General features: G+C 39.1%; 1 pseudogene; it reads right to left on the bottom strand.

The window, feature by feature from the left end:
- Positions 1–1,011: 1,011 nt before the first annotated feature.
- The window catches only part of LOC148005572 (vomeronasal type-2 receptor 116-like), a 35,733-nt pseudogene continuing 21,878 nt past the window's right edge, over positions 1,012–14,866 (bottom strand).

Below are 14,866 nucleotides of genomic sequence, written 5' to 3'. Positions count from 1 at the left end.
GTCTTTTGTTAGAGGTATGTCATTTAGCACAATCTTTGAGGTCCAAAATAATCTCAACATTCTCAGTTAGCATTCTCTGTCTCCAACTTACAGAACAAGATATGACTTGTACCTTTTACCAGCTCTTTACTCTGTAACCATAGATTCTGACCCTCAGAAATAATAAGTTAAATATTAAGTGCTTTTTTCTATTTGATCTAGGTTTTTTATTTCAGCAATAGAAAGAATTTGGATATAAATATATAAGGTCCCAGGTCTCCAAATTGTAAACAAGACTTCATTCCCCATCACAGTTCAATTGAGATCCTTTCTTCCTTCCTTTACATTTTCAAAGGTCTAAGCTGTGGGACTCAAGGGGAACACTGGGCTGGATTTTTGGTGGTAAGATGTTTGTTAGAAGGTTTATTATCAGTATGGACAGAGAGACAGACAGGCACATAGATAAATTATCCTAATAGGGGTCTGACGAGATTTCTAGTCACAGTGCCAGAGATAAACAACATATGTTAGGGACTCCAAAAAAGAGTCTGGGCTACATGGCAGAATTGTGCATCTCTTCTCAGAGATCTCTGAAGAAGGTTTCAGAATGTCCTTCTGCATGTTCTCACTGATTCTCTAGAAGGTAGTATGGAAAATATGGAAACAGGAATTGTGACCACCATCACCCTTTTGATTTTTCTAAGCCAGGTAACATATAAATTCTCTTCCTCAGTTGAGAAACTCAGTCACCAGGAAACCTGTTACCTAGAGATTCATGGACAGTGGTACTAGTAATGGTGAGACAAGGACTCTCATTATTTATGACCTGGATTTCAGGTATTGTGGACAGGACAACAGTTTGCTAAGATATCTACCCGATTTCCATGACAAGACATTATATCTGAAACCCTCGTTTCTCAGGGTGAGATGAGGGAATGTAAGGAGCTGAGTTGTTGGGAGCAGAGTCCTCTGCTTTTGTGGCTTGTGCATACATCAAAAGAAGTTGACCTAGGCCTCCCAGTGCCTACTACTTTACCATCCTCTTGCTGAGGATGATATTAGCGACATGTAGAGGATGGAGCAAATGTCTCCAGCTGCCTTTATTCCAGTGAACTCTTTCCTCATCAGGGTCTTCCTGGAGCTCAACTCCTGAGTTGTAGGAAGGTCAGCGATAGTTATGACTTGCTGCAAAGCCAATTGTCCTGATTCCACTTCAAGGAATTAGAGAAAATTGAGATTGCTCGGTAGCCTCTAGATGTCAGTGACAGTCCTATGTTTTTTTTCTTTATGGATTCCAAATAATTTTCAGGTCACATTGTATAACCCTCATTGTAGGACCAAAGGAATTCTAAAGGGAGAGTTTTGTGCTCCTCACTTAACTATCATGCATTTGAGAAAGAAAGTCACAAGAACCTGCCATTTCTCTAGGTAACTAGCTTAGGAAATTGAAAAGCTGAGGCACTAATGCCTCCCAGAGGGGCTGCTTGTTTCCCAGGAGGAGATTTTGAGTAGTTCTAACAGCTTGTCAGTCCCCTTTCAGGAGAGGCTAAGATAATGATGGCTGTTGATAGGCAGGCCTACACCTGTAACAGGACTGCTTTATTATGCATAGTTCTCACTGTGGTGTAATGTGGATCATTAGACCTCTAAATTTCTTCCCTTCCTGGTTTGGCCACATTGAGTAAACCTTTCTCTGCATTTCACTATTACTTAACTATTTAATAGACCTTTTAGGGCTTCCAGGAACTTTTAGGGATGTTAGGCCCAGCCACCTAGTTGAACAACTCTGAACACTGTGAGCATAAATACCTAGTTCAGATTAATATCACATGTCAACAAGATAGGTTTCTCTATTATACTGTTTTTTTTTTAACTTAAGTATTTCTTATATACATTTCGAGTGTTATTCCCTTTCCCGGTTTCCGGGCAAACATCCCCCTCCCCCCTCCCCTTCCTTATGGGTGTTTCCCTCCAAACCCTCCCCCCATTGCCGCCCTCCCCCCAACAGTCTAGTTCACTGGGGGTTCAGTCTTAGCAGGACCCAGGGCTTCCCCTTCCACTGGTGCTCTTACTAGGATATTCATTGCTACCTATGAGGTCAGAGTCCAGGGTCAGTCCATGTATAGTCTTTAGGTAGTGACTTAGTCCCTGGAAGCTCTGGTTGCTTGGCATTGTTGTACATATGGGGTCTCGAGCCCCTTCAAGCTCTTCCAGTTCTTTCTCTGATTCCTTCAACGGGGGTCCTATCTCAGTTCAGTGGTTTGTTGCTAGCATTCGCCTCTGTATTTGCTGTATTCTGGCTGTGTCTCTCAGGAGCGATCTACATCTGGCTCCTGTTGGTCTGCACTTCTTTGCTTCATCCATCTTGTCTAATTGGGTGGCTGTATATGTATGGGCCACATGTGGGGCAGGCTCTGAATGGGTGTTTCTTCAGTCTCTGTTTTAATCTTTGCCTCTCTCTTCCCTGCCAAGGTTATTCTTGTTCCCCTTTTAAAGAAGGAGTGAAGCATTCACATTTTGATCATCCATCTTGAGTTTCATTTGTTCTACGCATCTAGGGTAATTCAAGCATTTGGGCTAATAGCCGCTTATCAATGAGTGCATACCATGTATGTCTTTCTGTGATTGGGTTAGCTCACTCAGGATGATATTTCCCAGTTCCAACCATTTGCCTACGAATTTCTTAAAATCGTTGTTTTTGATAGCTGAGTAATATTCTATTGTGTAGATGTACCACATTTTCTGTATCCATTCCTTTGTTGAAGGGCATCTGGGATCTTTCCATTTTCTGGCTATTATAAATAAGGCTGCGATGAACATAGTGGAGTACGTGTTTTTTTTTATGTGTTGGGGCATCTTTTGGGTATATGCCCAAGAGAGGTATAGCTGGATCCTCAGGCAGTTCAATGTCCAATTTTGTGAGGAACCTCCAGACGGATTTCCAGAATGGTTGTACCAGTCTGCAATCCCACCAACAATGGAGGAGTGTTCTTCTTTCTCCGCATCCTCGCCAGCATCTGCTGTCACCTGAGTTTTTGATCTTAGCCATTCTCAATGGTGTGAGGTGAAATCTCAGGGTTGTTTTGATTTCCATTTCCCTTATGACTAAATATGTTAAACATTTCTTTAGGTGTTATACTGTGTTTTTTACTAATACCTAGGTAGGTTAAAAAAATTAATGGAAAGGAGGTTATTTAGCTCACTGCTTTTTGAAATTCAAAAGTAGTATCAATATAAGCTGACTTCAATGAGGAAGTTGTGGTAACAGAGTGGTGTGTGTGTGTGTGTGTGTGTGTGTGTGTGTGTGTGTGTGGTTGGAAAAGTTTCAACATCAAACCATGGGTAGAGAACAATCAGAAGCTGAATTTGTAACAACTCACCCTTAAAATATCTCAGTCCTGCAATGACAGCTACTTTTATCCATTTATGAGAGCAGATTCTGTAGTGTCATTAAGCAGCAATTCTAAAGGATTGTCATTTTACAGCATCACCATACTAGGGATAAAGTCTAGTACAGGAAACCTTTGCTGACAAACCATTCATGAACATGGAGGTTTATCTCCAACGGTGAAGAAACAGAAACTCGGGGAGCTTATTGTACTTCATGTATCATAGCTGTTATGTAGATAGAGGAAAGTTCTGAATCCTCTTTGGGTTCCTGATTGCTAAGCCTACATTACTGAAATAAAGAATTGAGCAGAATGTCTGACTGGCATAAAGTAGTGGTCGATATATTCATCTTAAGCAACACAAAGTAACAACATTAATAAATAATACAATAAAATTACTTAAAGTGCACTTTTGAAAGGACACAGGAGGTCATCTATATTTGGAGGATTTTTCCAAACATATCTGATCATTAGACTAATATAGCTTTTATTTATTTGTACATGTAAAGTGTATCTTTTCCCTTAGGGCAAAGGAAACTATATTTGGATAAAAACTTTCTGTTATGAGAATGAACTAATGAAACGAAAAAGCAAAACAAAGCTCCATTGTACAGAACAAATTGTTTCCATTTTCAGCATAAAATGCATTGTTAAGCAAGTGTATACTTCTGAAATAGTTCCTTACAAAAGAGAATGACTCCACATTTTAGTGAGAAGAGGACCATTCAAGTCAGGTGGTGTACATTAGCAAGCTGTGCAGGGGCTGGATGAGGAGGTTCAAATACCTCCCCTGCTTAAGTCAGGGACATTGTTTAAATACAGTCTCCTAGAGGAGTAATCTCTGACAAAGTTGGGCTTTTGTTATGTTTGTTGTTACGTGAAAATGCATTCTAACCCCCTCTGACAGGACACCAAATAAAGATTCTGTTGTGCCAGGAAATGTTTATGAATCCTAAAAGCCCACCAAGGAACCAAGTGCAATCTCCATATGGTCTCTTACTAAACCTGGAGCTTCTGCTCCCCACCAACCCTGACAGAGCAAGAAGGTGGAGCCATGAGCCTAGTTTGGGCATGCATTGATAGAGACAAGAAGATGGTATCTAGCTGGATAAACATCTGATGAGGGGGGAGGCATTACGGCCTTTAATAAAATTGCCTAGTACTGGTAGTCAAACCATTAACTTAACTTTTGCTTTCCTCTTGCATGTATATATGTGTATTTTATATTATATAAAATAACATCCATACGCTTGAAATGTTATCCTACTTTCTAGTTCCCCCCCTTCAAAGCCCCTATCGTACCCCGGACCCCCAACTTCTATAAGGGAGCTCCCTGACCCACCTACCCACTCTTTCCTAACTGCCCTAGAATTCCTTTACAATGAGTCGTTGAGCCTCCAATTGACCAAGGGTCTCCTCTCCCATTGATGCCAGATTAAGCAATCTTCTGTTACAAATGCATCTGGAGCTCTGGTTCCCTCCATGTGTACTCTTTGCTTGGCGGTTTTGTTCCTACGATCTGTGTGTCTGTATGTATGTGGGATTGGGGAGGGGAGTCTAGTTGGCTGATATTTTTGTTCTTCTTGTGAGGTTACAGACACCTTCAGCTTCTTCAGTCCTTGTCCTAACTCCTCCATTGGGATACTTGTGCCAGTTCAATGGTTGTCAGCTAGAGTATCTGTGTCTATATTAGTCAGGCTCTGGCAGAGCATCTCAGGGTACTGCTATAACAGCCTTTTGCCTGCAAATGCTTCCTGGCATCAGCAATTGTATATGAATTTGGCATCAGCAGATAGGGTGAATTCCTAGGTTAGGGAATCTCTGGATATTCTTTCCTTCTGTCTCTGCTCCACTCTCAGTTCCTGCATTTCCTTTGGACTGGAATTTTTTTTCTTTTTGAGATGGGTGGGAGGCCCAATCTCTCAACCAGGGGGCTTTGGCTAAACTCTAAATATGGTCTCTAGGTACTTTCTCCCCTTTCATTGGTTATTTTAGTAAATTTCATCTCCATTGGGTCATGAGAAATTATTACTTTCCTGACATCTGGGACTTTCTAGTGGCTACTCCCAGTTTCTCAACCCCCACTGCTTCAGACCTCTGTTGAATTCTGACCCAGAAATATTCCTGTGTAGGAGAACTGCAGGGAAAAATGAAGAAGAGACTAAGGATAGAGGAAAGGCAGCCCAGTGACCACAATGACTGCTGGAGGCCAGCCACAGAGTGGGGACCATGACAGGATTGTAAATTAATTAATTAATTAATATGGTATGTGCTTATAGAATTGGAGTATTTGTTCATTTCCACACTAGCAGGAAACATAGAAGCAGCAAAGGACAGATCACATTAGAACACAAGTTGAATATATATGCTGATTTGAAAGCAGCAGCAGAAAAAAGAATGTCACATAAAAGTTTAAAACCTAAAGCCAGACCCTAGCAGTACAACTCCTTAAAAGACCACAAACCCTAATCTTTCCTAAAGGGTCCAGTAACAAAATAAAAAGTTCTGTAAAACTCTAATCCAAGAGAAGCCAGAAAGTTACCAAGATCTTCAGTGTATAGAAAACTACAAAATAACACTGTTTTCTGAACACATAGAAATTGATTTCATAAATTCATAACAAATGAAAAAGTGTATTAGATGCATGCTCGCTTAATCAAGACCAAATTTCAGCATAGTTATTGCAGGGATCTTTGAAGACACTCCAACCCCTAGAAAATGAGGTACTAGCAGGAGAATAAGTTCTTTTCAATGTGCAGAATATGGCCAGTTACCTACCTTTTTAAGTGACATGCACCCAAATAAGTATAGATAAGTATCATGAGGTGTATTAGATACTATAATTACATATTTTGGCAACTAGGGAAGAGAAAAGATACCTACAAGGAGTGTGAGTAGGAAACATGATTAAAATGCATTTTACGACATTGTCAAACAACTAAAAATAAGAAATGTGTTGTTAATAATCCCTTGAAGTTGCAACAGATCTGAGCCTTAAATGATTCTTAAAATCATTGAAGTATATTTTGAAAAACGATCTTTGATACTTTATTAATACATGTTAAATGAAAAAGAGAAATGAAAAATACTAAAAAGTACAGAAGAAAGTATTGTATCTTCCTATACCAATATTGGCACTGGAGTAAAGATATGTCAAGCATGACTTGTAATGGCTGTGGTGAGGTTTTAAAGGGGATTGCAATGAATTATGACATTAAAATTTTTTAAAAGAGAAACAAAAAGATTTATATCTAACTTCTACTCAGACCTTTTTCATTTTCTAGCATGCTGTGGAATCCTATGGAGAAATAGGAAGTTACCCATAAAATTGTATTTAGCCGTCTCATTAGAAATCTCATTGTCTGCACAAGGTGTGCACTTGTAGCAGCAGATGGGCTTGCCCTCTAGGGTCACTTAACTGTATCCAGGCCCACAACTCTCACTATATACAGACTGAGGGACCTAAGAAGAATGAAAAAAAGTGTCATCTAATGTTCAGTGTTTTATTAAAAAAAATCATAAAAACAGATTTTTGAATATTATGCAGTGAAGGGTGAAGTATTGTTATTAACACCTAGAGTTACTTAAAAGTTTGTGTGGAGTAATGCAGGATGAGGAACTGGGGCTAACCACCAATAAGTCCCAGATGTCAGGATAGCAAAAGACTCCCAGGACCCAATGGGGATGACATTACTTGAAATACCCAACAAAGCGGAGGGAGAACCTATAAAGATTATATCCAGAGATTACATATGGCCCCTGGTTGAGAGATGGCGCCACCACACATTTTGAAAATATTGACATAGAATTGCTCCTGTGTAAAGGAAATACAGAGACAAAGAATGGAGCAGAGACTAAAGGAAAGGTCATCCAGAAAGTGCCTCACCTAGGAATTCATTCCATGCAGCTACCAGACCTTCACACTATGGCTGATTCCAAGAAGTACTTGTTGACAGGAAACTGATATAGCTGTCCCCCAAGAGACTTTGCCAGAGTCTGATACCTATACAGCCAAATATCTGACGGGGAACACAATGAAGGAGATGGTGGAAGGACTGAAGGAGCTGAAGAGGATTTCAACCCCATAGGAAGAACAACAATATCAATCAACCAAACAACACAGAATTCTCAGGGACTAAACTACTAACGAAATAATACACATGGAGGGAACTCTGGCTCCAGCCACATATGTAGCACAGGATGGCCTTATTTTGATTCAATGGGAAAAGAGGCCCTTGGTCCTCTGTAGGCTTGATGCCCCAGTATAGGAGAATGCCATGGCCAGGAGGAGAGAGTGAGTTGGTGGGTAGGCAGGGTAGTACCATCAAAGAAACAGGGGAAGGGAGAATGTTATGGGGGCTTGCTTATCAGAAACTGGAAAGGGGAATAATATTTGAAATGTAAATAAATAAAATAAACAATTAAAAAATTAAAAATAAATTAACGAAATAAAAGATTATACCTTTAGAAGGCAAATGTGTTTACATTTTGGTCTGAGAATTAGCACAGTGTTAAAATAACTTGGAATCTTAATGAGTTAAGGACGAGTTTATGAAACATTGATGATTAGGAACATAATATACAAGGCCATGTGGTCAATCTAGTATAACACTAACTTTGTATTTTCAGACACCTGTGTTTATCATCTTAACATTCACTATTATGGTGAATCTTGACTGTTAATTTGAGAAGACTCATAATTATGAGTGAAACAAATGAACATTTATTTGTATGAAGACATATACTGATAAATTTAGCTATGGTGAAAAGGGTCAGCTAAATCTTAAATGTCACTATTTACTGTACAAATGTCACAATTTTAGAGGAGAGAGGAGAGAGCTGCAGTTTTCATTCCTTCCGCGCTCAGAGGAAATTATTATACCATCAGCACGCTCTGACATTTGAAAATCGCATATTTTCTCTTTTTTTGTAGTTCTTTTTATTTTCTTATACTTTTTATTCCATTTTTTCATCTTATTAACTTGGGTATTTCTTATTTACATTTCGATTGTTTCTCCCTTTCTTGGTTTCCGGGCCAACAACCCCCTAATCCCTCCCCCTCCCCTTCTCTATGGGCGTTCCCCTCCCAATCATCCTCCCATTACCACCCTTCCCCCCATATCATGTTCACTAGGAGTTCAGTCTTGGCAGGACCAAGGGTTTCCCCTTCCACTGGCGCTCTTACTAGGCTATTCATTGTTACCTATGAGATTGGAGCCCAGGGTTAGTCCATGTATAGTCTTTGGGTAGTGGCTTAGTCCCTGGAAGCTCTGGTTGGTTGGCATTGTTGTTCATATGGGGTCTCAAGCCCCTTCAAGCTCTTTCAGTCCTTTCTAAGATTCCTTCAACGGGGGTTCCGCTCTCAGTTCAGTTGTTTAATGATGGCATTAGCTTAGGTATTTGCTGTATTCTGGCTGTGTCTGTCAGGAAAGATCTACCTTGGGGTTCCTGTTGGCTTGCACTTCTTTGCTTCATCTATCATATTTAGTTTGGTGGCTGTATATGTATGGGCCACATGTGGGGCAGGCTCTGAATTTTGAAATTAATGCCCCACATTCTTAAATTGTTGAAGTTATTTGAAGTTATTATTAAGCATTGGATGACATAGGACATAATAAGACGTGAAAGACAATTTATCCATGCTAATTTAGTTATTTTATTACATATTGAAATAGACTGGAGCATGTGAGTACATATTTCCTTTTTGGTAACATTTTATGGGAAGTTATTGAAACTTTAAGGGATGCAGACTTCATGATGAAATTATGGCACAGTGGTTGGGAATTGATATATTATGTTTCCTCAATGCCAGGTTTTTCTTTCTTTCTTTCTTTCTTTCTTTCTTTCTTTCTCTCTTTCTTTCTCTCTTTCTTTCTTTCTTTCTCTCTTCCCTCCTTCCTTCCTCTCTCTCTCTCTCTCTCTCTCTCTTTTTCTTTCTTTCTTTCTACTGTTAATATGAGTGGATATAAAGATTTTATTCCTTTTACTATTCCTGTCTCCACTATAAGCATTTATTGTCATGCTTCTATCTTTTGCAGGCTCAGATACTTTTGGAATCATAAAGCAAAATATAATCTTTATTCTAAAAGTCATTCTCATCATGGTACTTGACCATACAATAAAAAATAAATTTCAGGCAGTCCCCACTGTGCCTGGATCTGAGCGAACTCAGTCAGAGTGCTCCCTGCATGCAAATCCTGTGAGAGGAGAGCTCGACATTCAGAGGAGCAGATATTACTCAGAATTCAGAGAATACACTCTGCCTGCATTTCTGACCTAGTGCCATCTGGGCCCCTTGTTCACAGGGACCCAGGGGAAGTGGGGGCAGGGCCTTCTGGTTTCTGCCCGCACAGAGAGATGAAACCAAGCTCCAAGGAGTGACTTCAGGCCCAAGTCCAGAAGTAAGACCAATGTTTCTGCCCCAAGTGGCCTGCCTTGTGTACTCAGGGCACACAAAGTCAAACTTCCTCTGGGACCAGATCTTTCTGGTTTCTATCTGGTACCCAAAACTCGCTGATCAAGGCCCACAAGTCCCTGCTCCCAAACCCCGTGGAAGAGAGACCTGATTGCCTAGAACTGTGTGCAATCCTGATACTGTAGTGCAGGAGAGACCACCACTTCTGCCCACCTTTGCCCACATCCTTGGCCCAAGAGGAAACTGAATATTGCCTCTGGGCATGGGAAGTTGGGAGAAGTCAAGCTGCAGGAGCCCTGTGGTCCAGATAGCACCCAGATATGAGTGGAACAGGTCACAGAGCTCTCTCAACACAAATACCGTGGGAGGGAGAGATGGACCTTCAGAGGTTCATACATGCTTGGGAAGCCAGAGGAGACTACTCTCTGCCCACATTTCTGACTCTAGAGGAAAACGCTTAGCACAGTCTGGGCCCCCTGCACACAGGGACCCAGAAGAAGTAGGGGCAGACCCTTGTTGTTCCTGCTCACAGGGACAGCTGAAAGCCAATGAACAGGAATGACTACAAGGTTGAGAGCAAACCACTCTGTTCCCATTACTGCCTGAAAGAAAACAGGAAAACAGGTCTACAGCACTCCTGACAAATAGGCCTATACGAAGGTCAAGTCACTGTCAGAAATGGCAAAACATGGTAATACCAGAGGCAACCTGATGGTGAGAGGCAAGCACAGGAGCAAAATCAACAGAAATCAAGACTACATGGCATCATCAGAGCCCAATTCTCCCACCAAAGCAAACAGTGAATATCCAAAAACAAAATAAAAGCAAGATCTTGATCTAAAATCACATTTCATCATGATGATGGAGGACATTAAGAAAGACATACAGAACTCCCTTAGAGAAATGCAGGAAAACACAAGTAAACAAGTAGAAGCCCTTGGAGGTAAAATACAAATATCCCTGAAAGAATTACAGGAAAACACAATTAAACAGGTAAAGGAATTAAAAATGGAAATGAAAACAATAAAGAAAGCACAAAGTGAGACAACACTGGATATAGAAAACCAAAGTAATAGACAAGGAACCATAGGTACAAGCATCACCAGCAGAATGCAAGAGATAGAAGTGAGAATCTCAGGAGTAGAAGATTCCATAGATATCATGGACACAACTGTCAATGTTAATGTAAAATGGAAAAAACTAGTGGCCCAAAACATACAGGAAATCCAGGACTCAATGAGAAGATCAAACCTAAAGATAATAGGTAAAGAAGAGAGTGAAGACTCCCAACTCAAAGGTCTAGTAAATATCTTCAACAAAATCATAGATAAAAGGCCCTAACCTAAAGAAAGAGATGCCTATAAACATTCAAGAAGTCTACAGAACTCTAAACAAATTGGACCAGAAAAGAAACTCTTCCTGTCACATAAGAGTCAAAACACCAAATGCACAAACAAGGAAAGAATATTGAAAGCAGTAAGGGAAAAAGGTCAAGTAACATATAAAGAAAGACCTATCAGAATTACATGAGATTTCCCACCAGAGACCATGAAAGCCAGAAGATCCTGGACAGATGTCATACAGACCCCCATAGAACAAAAATGATAGCCCAGGTTACTGTATCCAGCAAAACTCTAAATTAGCATAGATGGAGAAACCAAGATATTCCATGACAAAACCAAATTTACACAATATCTTTCTACAAATCCATGGTAAAGCCCAACAGAGGAAAGCAAACTACCCCCTAGAAAAAGCAAGAAATGAATCATTCTGCAACAAAACAAAGAGAAGAGAAGCTTACAAACATAAACTCACCTTCAAATATGAAGATAACAGGAAGCAACAATCACTATTTTGAATATCTCTCAAGATCAATGGACTCAATTCCCCAATAAAAAGACACAGATTAACAAACTGGATATGTAATGAGGACACTGCATTTTGCTGCCTACAGGAAACACATCTCAGCGAAAAAGACAGGTACTATCTCAGAGAAAAAAGGCTGGAAAACAACTTTCCAAGCAAATGGTCTGAAGAGGCAAGCTGGAGTAATCACTCTAATATGGAATGAAGTCAAATTTCAACCAAAAGTAATCAAAAAAGATACAGAAGGACACTTCATGTTCATCAAAGGAAAAATCAACCAAGATGAACTCTCAATCCTGGAAATCAATGCTGCAAATAAAAGAGCACGTACATACATAAAAGAAACCTTACTAAAGCTAAAAGTACACATTGTACCTAACACAATAAAAGTAAGAGATTACAATATCCCAACCTCATCAATGGAGGGATCATGGAAACAGGAATTAAACAGAGACATAGACAGACTAACAGCGGTTATGAAACAAATAGACTTAACAGTTATTTATAGAACATTCTATCCTAAAACAAAAGGATATACTTTCTTCTCACCACCTTATGGTACTTTCTCCAAAATAGACCATATAATCTGTCACAAAACAGGCCTCAACAGATATAGAAATATTGAAAAAAATCTCATGTATCCTATCAGACCACCATGGGCTAAAGCTGGTTTGTAATAAAAATAAAGAAAGAATGTGCACATATACATGGAAGTTGAACAATGCTCTACTCAATGATAACCTGGTAAAGGAATAAAGAAAGAAATAAATTAAAGACTTCTTAGAATTTAATGAAAATGAAGGTACAACATATCCAGACTTATGGGACACAATGAAAGCTGGGCAAAGATGAAAACACATAGCTCTGAGTGCCTACAGAAAGAAACAGGAGAGAGCATATGTCAGCAGCTTGACAGCACACATAAAAGCTCTAGAACAAAAAGAAGCAAATACACCCAGGAGGAGTAGAAGGCAGAAAATAATCAATCTCAAAGCTGAAATCAACCAAGCAGAAATGAAAAGGACTATACAAAGAATCTACAGAAATATAAGCTGATTCTTTGAGAAAATCAACAAGATAGATAAACCCTTAGCCACACTAATCAGAGGACACCGAGCATGTGTCAAAATTAACAAAAGCAGAAATGAAAAGTGAGACAAAACAGAATCAGAGGAAATTCAAAAAAAATCATCAGATCCTACTACAAAATCCTATATTCACCAAAACTTGAAAATCTGGAAGAAATAGACAATTTCGTAAACAGATCCCAGGAACTGAAGTTAAATCATGAACAGATCAACCACTTAAGCAACCCCATAATTCCTAAAGAAATGGAAGCAGTCATTAAAAGACTCCCAACCAAAAAGAGCCCAGGTCCAGATAGGTTCAGTGCAGAAATCTATCAGATCTTCATAGAAGACCTCATACAAATATTATCCAAATTATTCCACAGATCTGAAACAGCAAGAGCGCTACTGAATTCCTTCTATGAAGCCACAATTACTTTTGAACCTAAACCACACAAAGACCCAACAAAGAAAGAGAACTTCAGAGCAAATTCCCCGTATGAATACTGACACAAAAATACTCAATAAAATTCTCGCAAACCAAATGAAAGAATGCATCAAAACAATCATCCATCATGATCAAGTAGGCTTCATCCCAGGCATTTGGGAATGGTTTAATATATGGAAAAAAATCAACATAATCCACTATAAAAACAAACTGTAAGATTTAAAACCACATGATGATTTCATTAGATACTGAGAAAGCATTTGACAAAATTCAATACCCCTTCATGATAAAAGTCCTGAAAAGAAAATGAATTCAAGGACCATACCTAAACATAGTAAAAGCCATATGCAGCAACCAGTAGCTAACATTAAACTAAATGGAGAGAAACTTGAAGAAATCCCACTAAAATCAGGGACTAGACAATGCCGCCCACTCTCACCCTACTAATTCAATATAGTTCTCGAAGCCCCAATCAGAGCAATCAGACACTGAAAGAAGATCAAAGAGATACAGAGTGGAAAGTAAGAAGTCAAAATATCTCTATTTGCACATGATAAGATTGTATATTTAAGTGACGCAAAAGTTCCACCAAAGAACTAGTAAACCTGATAAACACCTTCAGCAAAATGACTGGGTATAAAATTAACTCAAATAAATCAGTAGACTTCCTCTACACACACACATACACACACACACACACACACACACACACACACACACACAAAAACAAAAAAAAAACAAAACAAACAAACAAAAAAAAAACAAGCTGAGGAAGAAATTAGGGAAATGAAAACATTCATAATAGTCCCAAATAATATAAAATACCTCAGTGTGACTTTAACCAAGCAAGTGAAAGATCTGTATGATAAGAACATCACATCTCTGAAGAAAGAAATTGAAGACGATCTCATGAGATGGAATGATCTCTTCTGCTCAACGATTGGCAGGATTAATACAGTGAAAATGGCCATTTTATGAAAAGCAATCTACAGATACAATGCATTACCCATCAAAATTCCAATCCTATTCTTCTTAGAGTTAGCAAGAAAAATTTGCAAATTCATCTGTAATAACAAAAATCCCAGGATAGCTAAAACTATCCTCAACTATAAAAGGAATTCTGGGGCAATCACTAGCCCTGAACTCAAGCAGTATTACAGAGCAGTAGTGTTAAAACTGTATGGTATTGGTACCGATAATGGCAGATAGACCAGTGGAATAGAAGTGAAGACACAAAAATGACCCCACACACCTATGGTCACTTGATTTTTGACAAAGGAGCCAAAGCCATGCAATGAAAAAAAGATTTGCATTTTCAACAAATGGTGCAGATTCAGCAATGGAGGTCAGCATGTAGAAGAATGCATATCGATTCAGTCTTATTACCCTGTACAAAGCTTAAGTCCAAGTAGATTAAGGATCTCCACATCAAAGCAGATACACTCAAACTAATAGAAGTAAAAGTGGGGAAGAATCTCGAACACATGGGCACTGGAGAAAATTTCCTGAACAAAACACCAATGGCTTATGCTCTAAGATCAAGAATTGACAAATGTGACCTCATAAAGCTACAAAGTTTCTGTAAGGCAAAGGACACTTATGTTAGGGCAAAATGGCAACCAACAGATTGGGAAAAAATCTTGACCAATCCTTCAAATGATAAAGGGCTTATATTCAAAATATACAAAGAACTCATGAAGTT

This window comes from Rattus norvegicus, chromosome 5, assembly GCF_021556685.1.
Source record: "Rattus norvegicus strain SHRSP/BbbUtx chromosome 5, alternate assembly SHRSP_T2T, whole genome shotgun sequence".
Lineage (NCBI taxonomy): Eukaryota > Metazoa > Chordata > Mammalia > Rodentia > Muridae > Rattus > Rattus norvegicus.
The sequence above is the reverse complement of the archived record's forward strand: the minus strand, read 5'-3'. Positions and strand labels throughout refer to the sequence as shown.